Source organism: Leuciscus leuciscus (assembly GCF_965113295.1).
Source record: "Leuciscus leuciscus genome assembly, chromosome: 14".
NCBI lineage: Eukaryota > Metazoa > Chordata > Actinopteri > Cypriniformes > Leuciscidae > Leuciscus > Leuciscus leuciscus.
In genome coordinates this window covers 8,624,630-8,642,935 of record NC_138738.1, presented here as the reverse complement: position 1 = coordinate 8,642,935, position 18,306 = coordinate 8,624,630, and the positions used below count along the sequence as shown (strand labels likewise).

Here is an 18,306-nt window from a genome sequence, read left to right as displayed (position 1 = left end):
AAATATATCAGCACTCTTGGAATCACTCATCCAATCATATTAGAAAGCATAAAACAGGTAGGTATAGAGATTAGGTATTTTGGTATGGCAAAACAATGTTACTTTTAAAACTTTTTCCAGAACACTGTTCAAAAGCACAGTAAGGAGGTGTTCTTTCAATGAGAATATGATCTCAAAGGTCTTAAAGGTCTGAATTTCACTTGAAAGCAGCTCATTATGGTAGTTTATAGTAGACTGTAAGGGCCTACACAAGGTCTCAGGAAAAAAAGTGGGGTGCTTCATTAAACTTCAGTAAGAGATGTGATGAATGCTTAAAAAGCTGTGATTGCAGCAGTGCTGATAAGTGGCATGAGGCAAATCAGCAGTGAACAGCAGGAGGGTGATAACTCTCCGCCAGATCCAAGATGGCTCCCACGCTAATGCGGAACGAACAGCCAAATCTAAGATGGGCTCCCTGGGAACTTCATGTTCAAATTCAAGTGTGGATCTTTTTTGGCAACAAGCACACACGGTTTCATTTTGCTTTTGTTTTGGGGATGAACAGCATGAGACTTTCAATTAAAAAGGTAAATTAAGAGTAATGATCATGATACAGTCGTAATACTAGACATTTGTTACTGCAGTAGGGAATGCAGTGTATTTATATTAATTTTATTTCGGTGTGTCGAATTAAAATGATTAATATAGCCTACACTACAGATAAAAAGTTTGGGGTCTATAAGATTTTTGTATATAATTTTCAGCAGCCATATTACTCCAGTCTTCAGTGTCACATGATCCTTCAAAAATCTATTTAATATGTGATTTGGTGCTCAAGAAAAATGTCTTCTTATTATCAATGTTGAAAACAGTTGTGGTTTATAAAAGGTTCCAAAGAGCAGCATTTATTTAAAATGGAAATCATTTGTACGTTATACGTTTATTTACTGTCACTTATGATCAATTTAATGCATCCTTGCAAAATAAAAAAGTATTTTTAAAAAGTTTTTATTGTTGTGGTTGAGGTTAGCTGTACATTTGATTATCCCATGCACAAAACCTTAAATGTAACATCAATACAAACCAATTTTGTCCATATTTTGTATTTGTAACGGCAGCTGTTTCAGAAAAGACAGGGTATTGGATCCAGATGCAGTTTGACATTTATTACTACACAAAACATAACAGAGCATAACAAGAAACTAGGCAAAGAACAAAATAATCAAAACACAGTAAAATCCAGACACTGAAACAACTGACACAATACATCCACTAAGGACAACACCAGACAAAGAACATGAGAAACATGGGGTGTATATACACTCAAGAGGAGATTGACAAACCAGACACACCTGGGAACAATCAGGAACTAATCAGCAAGAAAACTACAAAAGACTACAAAACATGGCACAGGACAGGAAATAACAAAAGTCCACACAAGACAGGAATCATGACAGTATTGGTGACAATCCACAGGTTTTAACAGTACCCGTAATATTAATTTACACAGTTAGGGGACAAGTAGATTTCTAAGCTTTAATTCATAGGAGAAAAATATGGGAATATGTTATCAAAGCTTAAAAGACACACACACACATCCAAGTGTGACATCAGTAGCCACGCCCATGTCCAATACGTCACCTTGTGACTCCGCCCCGGAAACCCGATTTGTTATTTGTAGGTTTCTGATTGAAAGTGTTTTTAAGGGTAGATCTTGAGTGGGTTTCAGGCGTAAGGGTAGGTTTTAGGTGGTTTTCAGTAGTTGCAGATTAAAAGGCTATTCTTTAGCCGTAAGGGTTTTGAGTGGGTTTCAGTGCTGTCTGTCATAAAAATTTAAATATATTAAGTAAATAAAGAAGAGGGTTAGGGTTAAGTCTTCTTGATGCTTCTTCCTGACCAATAAAATCTTAAAGTCGACATGAAATCAAAATTGACCCTATTTACTTTGTTAGCACATATTACTAGTCTTGTGGTGAATCTTATGGTATAAATTTTGATGTGCAAAATCACAATATCACAAGGTTAATTAATTTGCTAACAGCTCAGCAGATATTGACCAGATGAGGTAATCAGTGAAATAAATCACTTCCGGAGACTTGCGCTTGGAGTGCCGTCCTCTTCTGCTCTCCTCCACAGTCAGGCCTCATTGAGGATTCTGCAGAGAGATCAGTCTTTTAATAGGCTATCATTAGCTTCTCTTCATCTGCTCAGTGAAAGCGAGAAGGGGGGGGGTGCTGGAACCAGAAAGCCGCAGCAGAAGTGACGACTTGCTTGACCATGAAAGAAAATTAATGAGACATGCATGGGTAATGAGATAACAGTACTGTAACTCGCTGGCCGGAGAGCGAGATTACCAGATACGCCGCTTTAGGGGTGCATAGACAAGCTTGTGCAGCTTTAAAACCAGAGATAGAAACAAAGCAGGCCATGCACATATGCAATAAGTCCATAGAGGTGTGTTCACAGCGGGTGTCTGTGCTCATTTGATGATCTGCTAGACTCGCTTTCTCTCTCTCTGCTGGCAGTATGTTGGGACCGTGACAGGGCAGACTATTGGTCGCAGCTGTCTGGGGTTCTCTGAGGGCCCGTGCCATACGGTCGGCATGAGAACTAGAGTGGCCTGAAGTCCTGTAGGATCATTCTGACCATATTCTGCATCCAATCTAGCGGTAAATATCAAGCACAGCCTGCCGTTTCCCCAGGAAGAAGCGCAGAATATGGCTTGGATATGGAACAAAACCTGTTTGAGAATAAAAAGTGTTAAATGCAGCATAAATAACTCCATAAACCCAAGGGATAGCTCACTGAAAAAAGAAAATTCTGTCATTATTTACTCACCATGTTGTGCTAGACCTGCAATTCTATTCTATTCTATTCACATTTATTCGTAAAGTGCTTTTTACAATACATATCATTTCAAAACTGCTTTACAGAAAACGCATGTGTCTACATTAAAAATTTAGAGTGATCTGTTATCAGAGGTGACTACATGTGTTCAAGTAATGTCCATATTTCAAAAATGTACAGTTTTACGATAATACAAATGACGCAGTTCTAACATAATGTATTAATTTAAGGAAGAAACAATGAGCTCATTAAAGTAAGTATTACAAGTTGTGAACATAGTGATTACAATATATAGAAAACTTGGCAGCGGTGCATGACTTTTTCTTCTGTGGAACACAGTGGGGTTCAAAACAACATTAGACCAAAATATATTTTTGTGTCATTCAGGTTTGTAACAACATGAGGGTGAGTAAATGATGACAGAATTGACAATTTTAGGGGACTAGACGAACAGGCTTTTTTTAGTTGTATAAAAAAAAATATGACAATGGATATTTTTGTTCGGTTAATATGTTAGTTTGGTGATATTTGTTGTTTTTGTGCATGTACAATACCTGACAAACTTATACAGTGTTAATTTCAGAGAAGCAGCACAACTGTTTTCAACATGAAAACATGTTTCTTGAGCAGCAAATCAGCATATTAGAATAATTTCTGAAGGATGATAAGACACTGAAGACTGGAAAAAATTCAGCTTTACCATCACAGGAATAAATTACATTTTAAAATACATTAAAATAGAAAACTGTTATTTTACATTGCAATAATATTTCACAATAGTATATTTTTCCCTGCTGTATTTTTGATCAAATAAATGCAGTCTTGGTGAGCATAAGAGACTTCTTTCAAAAACATGAAAATAAAAAAATGACAGACCGACTCAAACTTTTGAACAGTAGTGTACCTAAAATGTCTGACGTAGGAGAACTATGCCGAATCCGATCAAAGAGTGGTTTGGCCATTAATTCATTAATTCATTCATTCATGTTAAAAAACGGGTTGTGTGCCATTCAGAATGCAACTGAAAATTTGCAGTATCAGTGTGGTGCAATAAGTGTCGCTTTTAGGAAATATATAAATTACCCTTTTGAATGTTCTTTAATTCTTGAACTGTTGACAGCAACAGGCAAGACAATGTGTACTGTCCTTTGAATGTTCCATCATATGTGTTACTATCCATCTTGTCAATTATTTATCACGCTGCACCTCGCCATGAGCTATTATCCCGTTTGATATTGCAAAGGTGGGGAGAAATAACATGCTGTGCTTTCTTCCGCTACGTGTGTCAGCTGTGTCTGTCACCCAGACCTGTAGGGTGTGTTCAAAAATGAATGAGCTGTGCTTACAGTGTAAATAAGCAGTGGGACGACACCGGAGGATGTTTTTAAATGCAAACACCTGCTGGTTCTACTTTGATTGTTTATCTGTGCTGCGGATTGCTTCCGATCACTGAGCTGGGCAGGGTGCCCGCTTATCAAATGCAATATTCGCATGCAAGCGTGTTCCTTAAGTTTATAAGATTGATTTTTGTGTTGTGCTTTACGTGATGCTGGATAATGCAACGGTTGTACTTCTTTAGCTATGAAATAGATCTTTTTTTCTCCCACAATCTGGATGGTCAGGTCTCAGAAATGTTGGTTTCTCAGCCTCTGTGCCTCCAAGAAGGTTAATAATCCTCTGTTAGAAACTTTTTTTGTTTTTTGTTTACTAAACTTAATTTACTGTGTTTATCCAATTGAGTTGGCCAATGTATTTCAATTGACAAAACAACAACAACAACAACAACAAAGATTTTTCAAACAAATAAATAAATAAAAAGACTATCAACTTTTGGAGTAAGTAAAATTCAAAAACAAGCCCAACTGAAAAACTAAACAAAATATGAGTTTTAATATTTATTTATTTTACAGTGAATGTGTGTATTTGATCATAGAGACAAACAAATATATTTGTGTGTGTAGGCCTATAAAAATGTATTTTATTTTTGTCACACTCTGCGTTTTTTTTTTTACAAAATCAATTACTTCATTTAGATTTTATTATTTATTAAATATTACATTTTGTTTGTTAATTTTTTATATTTGTACACTCTGTATCATAGTTTTAAACAGTTAATTTTTATGATGAATTTTCATATTTTAAGATTTAAAGTCTCTGGAACAATGGTGAACATTAAGGTCTTGTTTACACCTGGTTACTTCATGCATTTTCTCTGATCGAATAGCTATCCGATTGTGAAAAGACCAGGTTTAAATGCCCTCCGAGACACTTTCGAGATGGATTTAAATCCGATCACTCAAACCACTTCACGAGTTCACACTTACAAATAAGTCAGACAGAATAAATGGTATGCGTATTTTGCGTGCTGTCCGAGGAGAGGGCTCCGAGCTCTGCATTTGGCCCGAACCAGAGTGGAATATCTAATAGAAAAAAGTTGAAATATCTAATAGAACTTAAACCCTGGGACTTTAAAGTGCCCAAACTTAAAGATGTTGTAGGAAGGGACAAACTTCATGAAATGTTTGGAACTAGAAACTTTGAGGTTCAGTCTGAATCATTTGCTGAATTTCACTTGAGGCTGCTTTCTCTTCAGACTAATCAGTCACCCAGTTGTGCTTGGGAGTTAACGTTATCCAAGGTAAGTTTTTCGGTTTCATCAAGCTTTTTCTCGGCTGAGGAGAACTTTTTGCATATTGACAGGCATATCAATTGCATCTACTCTCCGGTCTAGGGAAGAAGTTGTTGATAACCCTTTCACTCATTCTAGCAATCAGATCATCTACATCATTAGCCTAAGCCATGCTGGGCTGCTTTGTTCTTGTTCAGTATTGTTTGGAGAATTCTTGTGTTACTCGGACATGCTCAGATCGTGTTCATTGCCTCTAGTTTGTGGACTCGCCGAATGCATTCAGCTTAGTCGTCTCACTGCTACTGTACACCTTAAAGCAGATCACATGGCCCTATGTTTGACTGTTTCTGTTTATCTCATGTACATTTGCTACAGGTTTGGTTGGGTTTATCTTGCAGAATACACACATTCCAATCCACTGATCTGTAATCAATGTTCTCCGCTTTGTTTTTCCCCAATCTGAGACAGTGCTGGCATAGAGGAATCTCTTTTGGGACTGGGAGGATTAAACAGAGAGTGAAAAACCTGGTCCATCAATCACAGTGTCACTCCAGCATAGTTTTACGACGGATATATCCCTAAACAAGCACAGCAGCTCGTCTACTTAATTGCATGCCCCAGTGCTGATAGCATGAAAGTAATTGATTGGGGTATATAAGGTTGGCCTAACTTGTGTTCGTACTTGTCTCACAATCAGTTCCTCGTCTCTCTCCGTGGCTTGGCATGGTCTATTTTCTGAGTGCATTAATATTTCATTCCTGCACATTTTTTCTTTGAGAGGATTATTATCTCAGAAAAGGGTAGGACCTGTTTTTGATATTTCTTTTCACCTGTTTCTCAGTGAAGTTTAAGAAGACTTAGGCCCTGTTTACACCTGGTATTAAGATGCATTTTACTCGATTGGATCACAAATGAACGATGCAAAATACAGGTGTAAACAGGGCTAAAGCGTTTTGAGCTCGTCCACTTTCAACCACTTCCCGAGGTACTTGAAAACGCATTGACCGGATTGCTTTCGTAGACGCTCATGTGGTCGAATGCGTTTCAACAAACCACAAAAGCCTGCTTACTCTACGTTATGGGAAGCTCGCTAGCCGGACGGGGTTAAAACTTTGTCGGCTGGACACCCAAGTTTGGTTTGAAAATGAAAAACGTACCAAGCACAATGTTTCCACACCATTCCTGATTTCTAACACTCACAGCATTCAGCGTGGTCTTGCGGCTATCAGAGCAGAAAGCAAAGTTGCTGCTCTCTGTATGTTCTTCAGTCATCTCCAAGCATGTTCATATGTAAATAGCGTGCTTATTTCATTAGATCGATCTGTAAAAGCCCATTCATTTACCCACCCATATAGCCTCCCCTCGAAGAGATCAGGACAGAAGTGGCTGAAAGTGTCCAAATAAGACGGATCAAAATACCAGGTGTAAACGGGAATGTGTCTCACTCGTCTACTTGTTATCCGATTGACCAAAACACATCTTAATACCAGGTTTAAAGGGATAGTTCACTTTGAAATAAAATTTTGGTATGTTTTAGCTTACCTCAAGGGCATCCAAGATGTAGGTGTCTTTTTTTCCGCAGTAGTTTCAATTTTGATATTTTTAGGTCAAACCGTTCTTGTCTGTCAGTCATATACTGACAGTGACAAGATGGTCACTGTCTCAAAGAGCATGCACAGAGTCCAAATTAAAACAATTCCCCATCGTCCAAATTAAACAATTCCCCATCGTAAGTACACATTGATGGCCCAAGACACGAAACGAGCGGTTTGTGTGAGAAAACGAACAGTATTTATATCGTTTTAACCTCTTGTACACAGCCACGTCCAAGTGATCTGAGAGCGCGGGCGGGTATAGATATATACACTAGATGTCGCCTTGGCTACGGTTTCGTTCCAATGAACTGCAGTAGCCAAGGCGACTTCTATTGTACCAAAAATACCAAAATTTTATTTCAAAGTGAACTATCCCTTTAAACAGGGACTTAGATATCAGTGGGAAATATTTCCTTTCTTTTTAATCAAACGGCACAAGTGGAGGCATTACAAGTTTATTACATTACTTTCCATTAAAGATAACAGCTGGACATTGTTTTATTATAATATAATATAATATAATATAATATAATATAATATAATATAATATAATATAATATTTTTATTATAATAGAATATTATATAATATAATTTTATATAATATAATACATTATATTATAGTTGTAGAAAATGTGGACTTTTTAAATTGTACATTATTTTTCAATGCATGTGTGTGTTATATGTATATATGTATATATACCGTATATTGTACACATTGTACACATTTTATTATTCATTTGGTGATAATAGTTTTTTCTCTTCAACATTTTTCATATGTTAATAATGTTAAATATTTTTTGTTATTTATTTTTAAATATTTTGAATACATTTTAAATTATATATTCAACATTCAATACATGTGTGTATATGTATAATAAATGTTTTTTTTTTGTTTTTTGTTTTTGTTTTTTTGCCTCAAATCCAGTATTTACACATTACTCTATTAATTGCAACTGGATGAATCCAGAACATGACAAAGGACAGTACAGTCAATGAGAAACTAGGTCAACATTCGTTTAGCACAATGCAATAATGTTTGCTAATGTTGTTAATTAAGAAATTCAAGCATTTTACAATCTGGAGTACCTTATTTTGTTGAGAATGTGAATGGGAGATCTCTTGGTGAGAAAAAGGTTGAAAACCACTGAGCTACAGAAAGTCAACCTTGCTGCCTCAGAAAGAGGAGAGCTGTAAATCATGTGGTTGGGAAGTGTGAAGCAGCTCAAGCTCATGTGATGTACTGTACTTATGAATTAGCTCTTTACTATTTACATGCGTCATCTTTATTTCAATGGGTTATATCAGGTCTTGCATATGCACCCAGATAATCAGATACACTCACACGTTGCCTGCTCACAAGGTTCAGATATGAGACAGCACAACCGCTGGTGGCCTACTGAGGATACCTCATTATGTAGAATTGAGCTCGGGGTAGCAGAGCTAGCTGCAATAATCCCATGCCTCACTGCTGAGCTCATTCCAGGATAACACTCCTAATGAGCTCACGTCTTCCCCCTGCGCTCACGCTGAGATCGCTGGCAGCATGTGTGCGTAATATGTGTGTCTCTCCATGTTTCATTACAGGATCACAGAGAGAGAGTAGGAGTCGAGGCCCCTGAAGTGAACAGCCTCAGTCTCTCGGATGCATTTTTGCTGTGCAATTGACACGCTAACCCAATTGTGCCTCCAGGATACAGAATCAAACAAGGCAGTCAGAAACTGGCAGCAATGCAAGTAGTTAGTCCTCATTTGAAGGTACTTTTATAATAGCTAAAGTCTATATTTCAATGACCGTCTGATGTATACTACTCTTAAAAATGGCAAGCTCTGACTGAAATTACCAGGTCCAATCGCATTGGCTGCTTCACACAGCTACTGTATCACAGTGTTTTTCTTATCAGTTTGCCTAGAAACAAGTTTAAAAAGTAATTTGGTTGATGCAATGTGCACTTTTGAGGAAGAACGTTACGTCAGTGACGACGAAATGGGGGTTTCGCTTAGAAGCCTATCACCTTTGAGTTCTACAAAACAAGCCAATGGCATGGGAAATGCAACTCCGCCCCACCGCGTGGGTATTGTTACGAACCGCTCCGAGACACGAAGGTTGAGAATCCAAATGCAGCTTTTTATTAAGAGGCAATCCAGAGGCGTAATCCAATGTACAGGCAAGAGTCATACACAGACAGGCAGTCAAAACAAAGAAACAAAACAGGCAGGGACCAGAGGCAAGAGAGTAATCCAGGGAACAGGGCAAGATATCCAAAACCAAGAGACAAGAAAACCAGGAGAATGCTCAGAAATGCAGTGTAACACAAACAAGACTCCGCGGTGAGTGAATGAATGAACATGGTATAAATAGACTGAGACTAACAGGGTGATGGGACACAGGTGAATGCAATCAGTGATAATGAGGTACAGGTGACTGTGATGAGTGATCAGAGATGATGAGTCCGGGCAGTGAGTATGGGAAATGTAGTCTGAGAGTGAACGTGAGTGTCTGATGTGAAGTGCCCTCTGGTGGCTCTCAAGGGCACTCCAGCTGGTGACCGTTACATAGCCCCCCCTTTAAGGAGCGGATTCCAGACGCTCCTAAATTGTCCAGGAGGGTGGTGGAGCGGAGGCGGACCCGGGGGCGGGATGGAGGGCCAGGCCCGTGGAGCGGAAGAGGACCTGGAGACTGTGGCGGAGCAGGCAGTGCAGGCGACCAGGGCGGAGCAGGCTGTGCAGGCGACCAGGGCGGAGCAGGCTGAGCAGGCGGCCGGGGCGGAGACGACCCTTCGGGCGGCCGGGACGGAGACGACCCTTCGGGCGGCCAGGACGGAGACGACCCTTCGGGCGGCCAGGACGGAGACGACCCTTCGGGCGGCCAGGACGGAGACGACCCTTCGGGCGGCCAGGGCACAGGAACAGACACCGGAACAGGAACAGACACCGGCTCAGGGACAGGAACAGACGCCGTGGCAGCGGTTATCTCAGTTGAGGGCTCAGGTTCAGGCGTGTCGGCGACCATCTCTGCTGAGGGCTCAGGCGATGTGGCGGCGGTCATTTCGTCTGGAGACACTGGCTCGGTGGCGGCCATCTTGTACGGAGACACTGGCTCGACGGCGGCCATCTTGTACGGAGACACTGGCTCGGCGTCGGCCATCTTGTATGGAGACACTGGCTCGGCGGCGGCCATCTTGTACGGAGACACAGGCGTGGAGTCGGCCATCTTGTCTGAAGACACAGGCGTGGAGTCGGCCATCTTGTCCGAAGACACAGGCGTGGAGTCAGCCATCTTGTCCGAAGACACAGGCGCAGAAAGAGGAAGAGGAACAGATTCAGGCTCAGTATCAGGAACAGATTCAGGCTCAGGAACAGATTCAGTCTCGGCGGGACGAGACTCTTGACGGGCGGACGTGACGTGAGGCTCAGTCTCTGGATCGGCTGACGTGACGTGAAGCTCAGTCTCTGGATCGGCAGAAGTGACGTGAAGCTCAGTCTCTAGATCGGCAGAAGTGACGTGAACAGTCTCTGGATCAGGATCAGCGCGCTCTGAGCTTGACGGGACCAGCGGTGGCAAGGGCTTTGAGCTGGCTAGGACCAGCGGCGAAGACGACTCTGAACTGGACGGAACCAGCGGTGAAGGCTCGGTGCTGGACGGAGCCAGCGGCGAAGAAGGCTGAGCGCTGGACGGGACCAGCGGTGAAGAGGGCTCAGTGCTGGATGGGACCAGCGGTGAAGAGGGCTCAGTGCTGGACGGGACCAGCGGTGAAGACTTTGTGCTGGCGGGCATGACGCTTGCTGTCACAGACGCGGCGGGCATGACGCATACTGCTTTGGTCTCAGCAGATTTGGCGTGAAGTGCGGGCTCGGCTGGACTGGCGTGAAGTGCAGACTCTGGCTCTGGCTCGGTGGGAAGATACTCAGGCAGGACAGTCTCGGCGAAACAGGATTTAGGCAGGATAGTCTCGGCGGGACGAGACTCATGCACGATGGCCCTTATGGCAACACGTGCTGACCTCAGCGGGGAATCGGCCACACTGGATACCAGTCCTGGACGGTAATAGACAGATCCGGTGACCAGCTTGATGGTTGGCATGATGAGAAGCTTCTCAGGCTGGACGGATGGGACATGAACTGATTCAGGCTCGGGGGGTACTGTGAGCTTGCAGGGTTCTTCATCAGCCAAGCCCACAGTAAATGCCGAACTGCTCAAGGAAAGGGCCAGGTGGATATACCCTTCTAGGGTCCAGCCGGTATTGTCATCCGGCATCATCTGAGCAAATCTCCTCATCCAGTCCACTCCAAAACAGGTCCATGAGCTGGGTGTCATCTAATGACGCTAAGTGACAGCAAGCCAGAAAATCCCTCACATACCTCTCGATAGGTTGACCATCCTGATACATGGAAGATAGCCATCTTATTAGAGCTCCATTACTGACAGCTGCTGGATCCATATTTTGGCGAAGTCTTCTGTTACGAACCGCTCCGAGACACGAAGGTTGAGAATCCAAATGCAGCTTTTTATTAAGGGGCAATCCAGAGGCGTAATCCAATGTACAGGCAAGAGTCATACACAGACAGGCAGTCAAAACAAAGAAACAAAAAAAGAAACAAAACAGGCAGGGACCAGAGGCAAGAGAGTAATCCAGGGAACAGGGCAAGATATCCAAAACCAAGAGACAAGAAAACCAGGAGAATGCTCAGAAATGCAGTGTAACACAAACAAGACTTCGCGGTGAGTGAATGAATGAACATGGTATAAATAGACTGAGACTAACAGGGTGATGGGACACAGGTGAATGCAATCAGTGATAATGAGGTACAGGTGACTGTGATGAGTGATCAGAGATGATGAGTCCAGGCAGTGAGTATGGGAAATGTAGTCTGAGAGTGAACGTGAGTGTCTGATGTGGAGTGCCCTCTGGTGGCTCTCAAGGGCACTCCAGCTGGTGACCGTTACAGGTATAAAGGAGGAGCGCCGGCAATCTTGCATTATGTTTCCTCGCTGAGGAGCCGAGATTGAACTTCAGGCTGTTTCAGTGGTACAGTGGTTGTGACAGAGGGACGTAACCAGGGCTTGACATTAACACCCGCCAACCCGCCAAATGCGGGTGGATTTTGCTCGTGGCGGGTAACATAGTCACTCCAACTAGCCACTGTGGCGGGTTGAATAATTGTAGTCTTTTCAAAAGGCATCTGAAATAAGTGTGACACTACGACACTACAACTCCCATAGGGCTGTCAACGAATATTCTAAATTTGAATATATATTCGAATAGTTTTAAAAAACAGAATTTCGAAGGTGAAAATGAATATTCGAATGTGGAAAAACGCCCGCGGTAGCAGAGGCGCGGCTGTCTGCTTTGCGAGTGGGCGCGCTGCCTGAGGGGTCAGGGACAGGTAACAGGAAGAAGCGTTAACGTTAAACAGAAACATTACTAAAGTGTAGGCTAATGTAATGACTGAATAGATATTGCATGAATAAGGTAGGTTAGATACAGCAGTTTCATGCACTACAGGCTTCCACTGGATTGATTATTTACCGTTTCATGTCAAGGAAAAGTTCCATGTTTACCAAAGCACAGCTCGCTCGGAGCGTTCAATGTCGGTTCTATATAGGCTAAAAACTTCAATTATTGTTAATAATATTTGTTTCAATCACTGAATGAAGCCTGCTATATAAGAGTCGCGACCTTAAATTGCTTGCACAAAACTCTTGATCAGCACTCAACATTTGCTTATTGTTGTTGTTCATTTAAACCGTTATGCTCAGAGAGCGTGACGCCTCATTCGCGCCGCAGACCTCCAGACGCGGGTAAACGCGTCTTTACACTCGCGCCAGACGCTCTATTCGCGTTTGGTGTGAACGCAGCATGAGGGTGAGGGTGAGAGAGAGAAAGAGTGCCTGCGAGTGAGTGAGCGAGCGAGCGAGAGTGAGGTCTGCGGTCTTGGCCATTAGTTGATTTACTTGTTTTTGTGTAGGTAATACGTTGTCAAATGTGTTTAAAATTAAATAAACTACCTATACAAGTAGTTATGTCTCTTTGTATTAATTTGCCCTGTTATTGACGTAATGCGAGTCATTGACAAAATGCGCAACCATGTTCGAATAGTTCGAATATAGGCTATGTGTTTTTTTTTAGAGAGAATATTCGAACGTCATTTTTGAGCAATTTTGACAGCCCTAATGAGTATTACATGCACACAGTGTATGCCGGTGGTGCTATGCGGCGATATGTAATATAATACATGGTTTTATTTAAAAAAAGGAGTGTTACACACAACCTTATCAGAGCTAATGATAATGACCTGTTTTGTGTAGTCTTGATTTGGGTGTGTACAGTGGTTTTACATTTAAAAGGGTTGTAAATCTAGTTCAAGTAAATTTTAGCACGCCATAGTCGACTTTTAAAAGGTAATTTCACAAAAACAAAAATGTGGCTAGTAAAAATGCTGTGTGGCTAGTAACTTTGGAAAACCACTAGCCACATTGGCTAGTGAGCAAAAAAGTTAATGTCAAGCCCTGGACGTAACGTCTCCGTTCCTTACTCAGGGAATGAGGGTTACATACGTAACCGAGAAGTTCCCTTTCGTACGGTCACTACGAGTTACATCAGTGATGACGAAATGGGGGTCCCAATATAATCACGCCACATCGGCTGTCTTCCAGTGCCATGCGTAAGTCTGAGCTCCCTATCGTGAGACTAGCACGGACGAAGGTCTCCTACTTAACACAGGAATACCAAGGTACAGTGGGTAACATATCCCAGGAGGAACACATATACGCTGTCTTCATAGACAGGAACTTAAGCTCATCTGATTGCAAAGGCTCAAAGGGAGCTCTCTGCAGGGTGGATAGAACCACTGCGAGGTACCAAGATGGTACGAGAGGAGAGCGAGGATGATTTAGTCTCCTCGCTCCTCTCAGGAACCTGATGACCAGGTCATGCTTCCCCACAGACTTACCTTCAACTGCGTCGTGATGTACGGCAATAGCGGCAACATACACTTTGAGGGTGGAGGGAGACAGCCTTTGCTCCAACTCATCTTGCAGGAAGGAAAGCACGATACTGATTGGGCATTTTCTGGGGTCTTCTCGGTGAGAAGAGCACCAGGTGACGAAGAGGTTCCACTTCAACGCATAGGCATATCTCGTGGACAATGCTCTAGCGGAAGTGATGGTAGCCATCACCGGAGGTCGTAGGGTACTCAAACCTGCCTCGTCCCATCCAGAAGCCACACATGTAGGTTCCATAGATCGGGACGAGGGTGCCAGAGGGTGTCCCGTCTCTGAGAAAGGAAGTCCTTCCTCAGATGAATTGGCCAGGGAGGTGCTGTCGCGAGGAGTACTAGTTTGGAGAACCAGGTCCGGGTGGGCCAATGAGGCGCAACCAATATGACCTGCTCCTCGTCCTCCCTGATCTTGCACATAGTCCATGCAAGAAGGCGCACTGGGGGCAATGCATACTTGCGGCCTGGTTTGACAGAAGTCCCGGGTCAGCACTGCCTCGGAGGCGAAGGCGGTCCACAGTGACATAGTGACAGAGAACATACAGACCATGGTCGCCGCGCCAATGAGGGCAGCGGGGACTTCCGCAACCCGGTGGTGTCCTGATGCACGTCTGGGAAGAAAGGCACTGGGGGCGAGTGCTTGTTGTGCAGCATGCGCCGGGCCCAGGAACCAATCATCTAGCCTACAGCGCTCGGAGGATGCTGCCCGGGGAGGCATGGCTGTCAGCTCTGGATCTGACTCTGATGTGGAGGGGGGCGTGGCCCGAGGAATGACTCGTCGGTTATTATGCCACACCGTAACCCTCAGATCACCCTGGCCACCAGCCAAAGTATCCCCTCTCGAGGAAGAGATAGATTGGGGTGTGGCAGAGGGGACTCTACCCGCACAGAGATCATTGAGTCTCAATCTAAACATCGCGATGGTCATGTTCCCGCAATAAAAACATGACTCATCTACGAGCGCTGCCGAGCGTGATTAAGCCCAACACGGCAAACAGCGCTCGTGACCGTTAGGCAGATGGATCACGCGCCCACATCCAGAAAACACACGGGCAAGCCGTCTTAAAAAAGACGTGCCACGTGCAGCTCTTTTAGAGAGAGAAGAAAGCTCAGCAGAGTGCTGAAGCGCCAAGGGAGAAGCACACACACTGTCGGTAGATCACTGCACAGATCAGCAGCAGGCAATGCGATCTCGCTGGAACGCGCCGTTGCACCAACACACTGGAGAGCCGCTCGTCTCGTAGAGTGAAGATAATTCAGAATGGCTTGTGGGAGTGAAGAAAACTCTTGACTCCGAAGCGAAAACATAATGCGAGATTGCCGGTGAGATCCTTTATACCCACGCGGTGGGGCGGAGTTGCGCCATGCAAATTCCGGCGACCCATGGCATTTCCCATCCCATTGGCTCGTTTTGTAGAACTCGAAGGTGATTAGGCTTCTAAGCGAAACCCCATTTCATCGTCACTGACGTTACTAGTAGTGACCGTATGAAAGGGAACTAAGATTAGTTCCAAAGTTTAGTTCCAGTGCCAGGTCAGTTGGATGAAAATCTTTGAAAGATAAACTAGTAAACTTACAGGTGGGTGATATACCAGTAGACAAGATTAACCGGTAGAGATTTTGGACTATCGTCTATATTGTCTCTATACACTAAACACAAGTGTTTTTAAACCATTGAAACACAGTAAGTAGCAAAAGAGAACTCAGCTGCTACGCGCGCCGTCTGAGATGGTTTCCGAGTGCTGTCTGAGAGACGCAAGCACATGAAGACGCTGTTCATAGAGCGTGTGAGTACTGAATTAAGTAATTTTGCCACCAAATTGGGCTTCAACAAACTTATTTGTTAAAATGCCAATCTTTGCAAGTATCCTCGTAAACACATTTATGTCTTAAGTGAAAGTAAACAGTTGAGAAAGAAAACGCATGTAACAGTATGTTGGATCCGTGCTTTTTTTCTTAAAGTGACAGCAGCCTAATATACATGCTGTCATCTGTCATTAATGTTAATTAAACAACAAAAAAGACAACATCTTTCAATGCTCTTGACTGAATCCCCTTTGTCTAATTCTAATAAGAATAAATGTATATTTAATTTAAGTTTTTCAGGTAGGTCTATATCTTTGTTCTACTGAAGTTTGTGGTCCTATATTACTTGCAATTAGTTTCTTTGTTCTTATTTTATCACCATCACTGTTCATTTTCTTCAGTAAGCTTGAGTTGTTGTTTTTTACGTATAGAATTATATTTTGTGATATTGAAACTGGTGACAGGAATTATGAAATTTCAATGGTATTTTAATATAAAAACCTTATTTAAAGCAAAAATAACTATATTGTGCTATTTATTGTTATCGTGAAATAAAATTAATCATGTCGTGATATAAGATTTTGGTCATATTTCCCACGCCTACATATTCGCAGACAAAGCTGTAAATTCTGCCTTGAGTTAGAACTCTACTGTTCAAAAGTTTTGAGTCGATAAGATTTTTTGTTTTTGATAGGGATGGGATGGGGAAAAAAATCTATAAATGTGGCCTATTAGATCTCCCGCTGCCTGTGATGTCATCAGTAATAATCAAACAGCAGAAAAGCAGAAAAAGAGAAAAATCACTCACTGCTCTTGACTGAAAAACAATCGCGCTCTTTGTTTATTGCTTGTAATATGTTTTTGTTCTTCTTTATTATTTACAATTCGATTGTATGTTTTGAAGCTATATTTAGTCAGTTAGCCAACCTGCAATTGTTTTAAATTAATTTTTAATTTTGTTTTTAAAGTAATTTAAGTAATTAAATCAAAATGTACTGTACAAATAAATTTAAGATTTAAAATTGGTTAAAAAACAATTATTAGTCCGAAAAAATGTAGATCAAGAATCGCTTTGGAATTGGATTGTGACTCCCAGAATCGGATCGGATCGGATCGTGAGATGCCTAAACATTCCCACCCCTAGTTTTGGAAAGAAGGGTATTATGTTCACCAATGTCAAATTTATTTGAGCAAAAATGAGCAAAAAAGTAAAAACAGTAATATTGTGAAATGTTTTCAATTTTAATGTATCTTTCAAAATGTATTCCTGTGATGGCAAAGCTGAATTTTCAGCATCATTACTCCAGTCTTCAGGGTCACATGATCCTTCAGAAATCATTCTAATAGGCTCAATTGATGCACAAGAATAATTTCTTAGTATTATCAATTTTGAAAACAGTTGAGCTTCTTAATATTCTGTGGAAACCATGATAAAAAAAACAAAACAAAACAGGATTCTTTGATGAATATGAAGTTCAAAAGAACACCATTTATTTAAAATAGAAATCTTACATTAAATAAATGTCTTTACAATAGTTTTTAAGCAGTTTAATGCATTTTTGCGGAATACAAATATTAATTTATTTTCAAACTGTGCTTGTTAAAAAGTGCAAAGCTAATATTTCAATATCCTGTATAATATATATCAAAACGCAGTTCAGTTTAACTTGTATCACATTGTGCTATCAGTTGAACATAAGGCATCGGCGGCCCTATTTCTGTTTCAACACCTATATGACAATGATCAGCAGTGTTCCATCAACTTTGCTTGAGGTATCACCATCTGTCTGCTTGTCTCTGATGACATGCTTGATAATTAGTAATAAACACGGCTAGATTTAGCATTGGCATTTCGAAGTGAAGACAGTGTGTGACAGTTCCTTTTTTTAGTCTATGGCTATCATAAGCAATTTTTCAAAACTTAGAAGCAAATGAAAGTTGTTTTGATTAGTGACTAATGAAAATCATTTCAAATATTTTAAAATGATAAAAAAATGTCCCTTAATGCATTTAACTACATATTTAACCAGAGAACACCAATAATCTTTTGGAGTGCATGGAAAGTGGCTCTCATGAGGGTTCAGGTTTCGTGCATGTGGTGTTGATCAATTTCGGCTGAAGCTTTTCTCTGACTGGCCCAAATTCTGGCAGCCTGAATGAATCTGAAGTGCTTGTATTTTGCAGATAAGAAGATCAAAGGATGTGGAAACTGTCGCCCACTGACTTGCCGCTGGGGTTTGGGAAGGGTCTCTTTTGTATCTATTGGTCGCGTGTGAGATCTTCAGGTGTGTTTCTCTGCATGTTCAACCATTCATCTGTGAGCAGCTTGTTCCTGGCAGCACGTAGTTAATGTTTTTTCACAATGCCGTCGCTAAATTTCTTTACACATCGCCGCTGTCCCCGATGCTGAAAGATTGATTATATGGCCACCTGACATGCCTGTTACCCAGAGCA

General features: G+C 41.8%; 1 long non-coding RNA gene across 1 annotated transcript in view; it reads right to left on the bottom strand.

The window, feature by feature from the left end:
- Window positions 1–1,137: 1,137 nt before the first annotated feature.
- Window positions 1,138–18,306, bottom strand: part of LOC309514064 — a 35,602-nt gene continuing 18,433 nt past the window's right edge. The window contains exon 3 of the long non-coding RNA XR_014211594.1: window positions 1,138–2,134. This is a non-coding gene — a long non-coding RNA (uncharacterized lncRNA). The remainder of the gene's footprint in view (window positions 2,135–18,306) is intronic.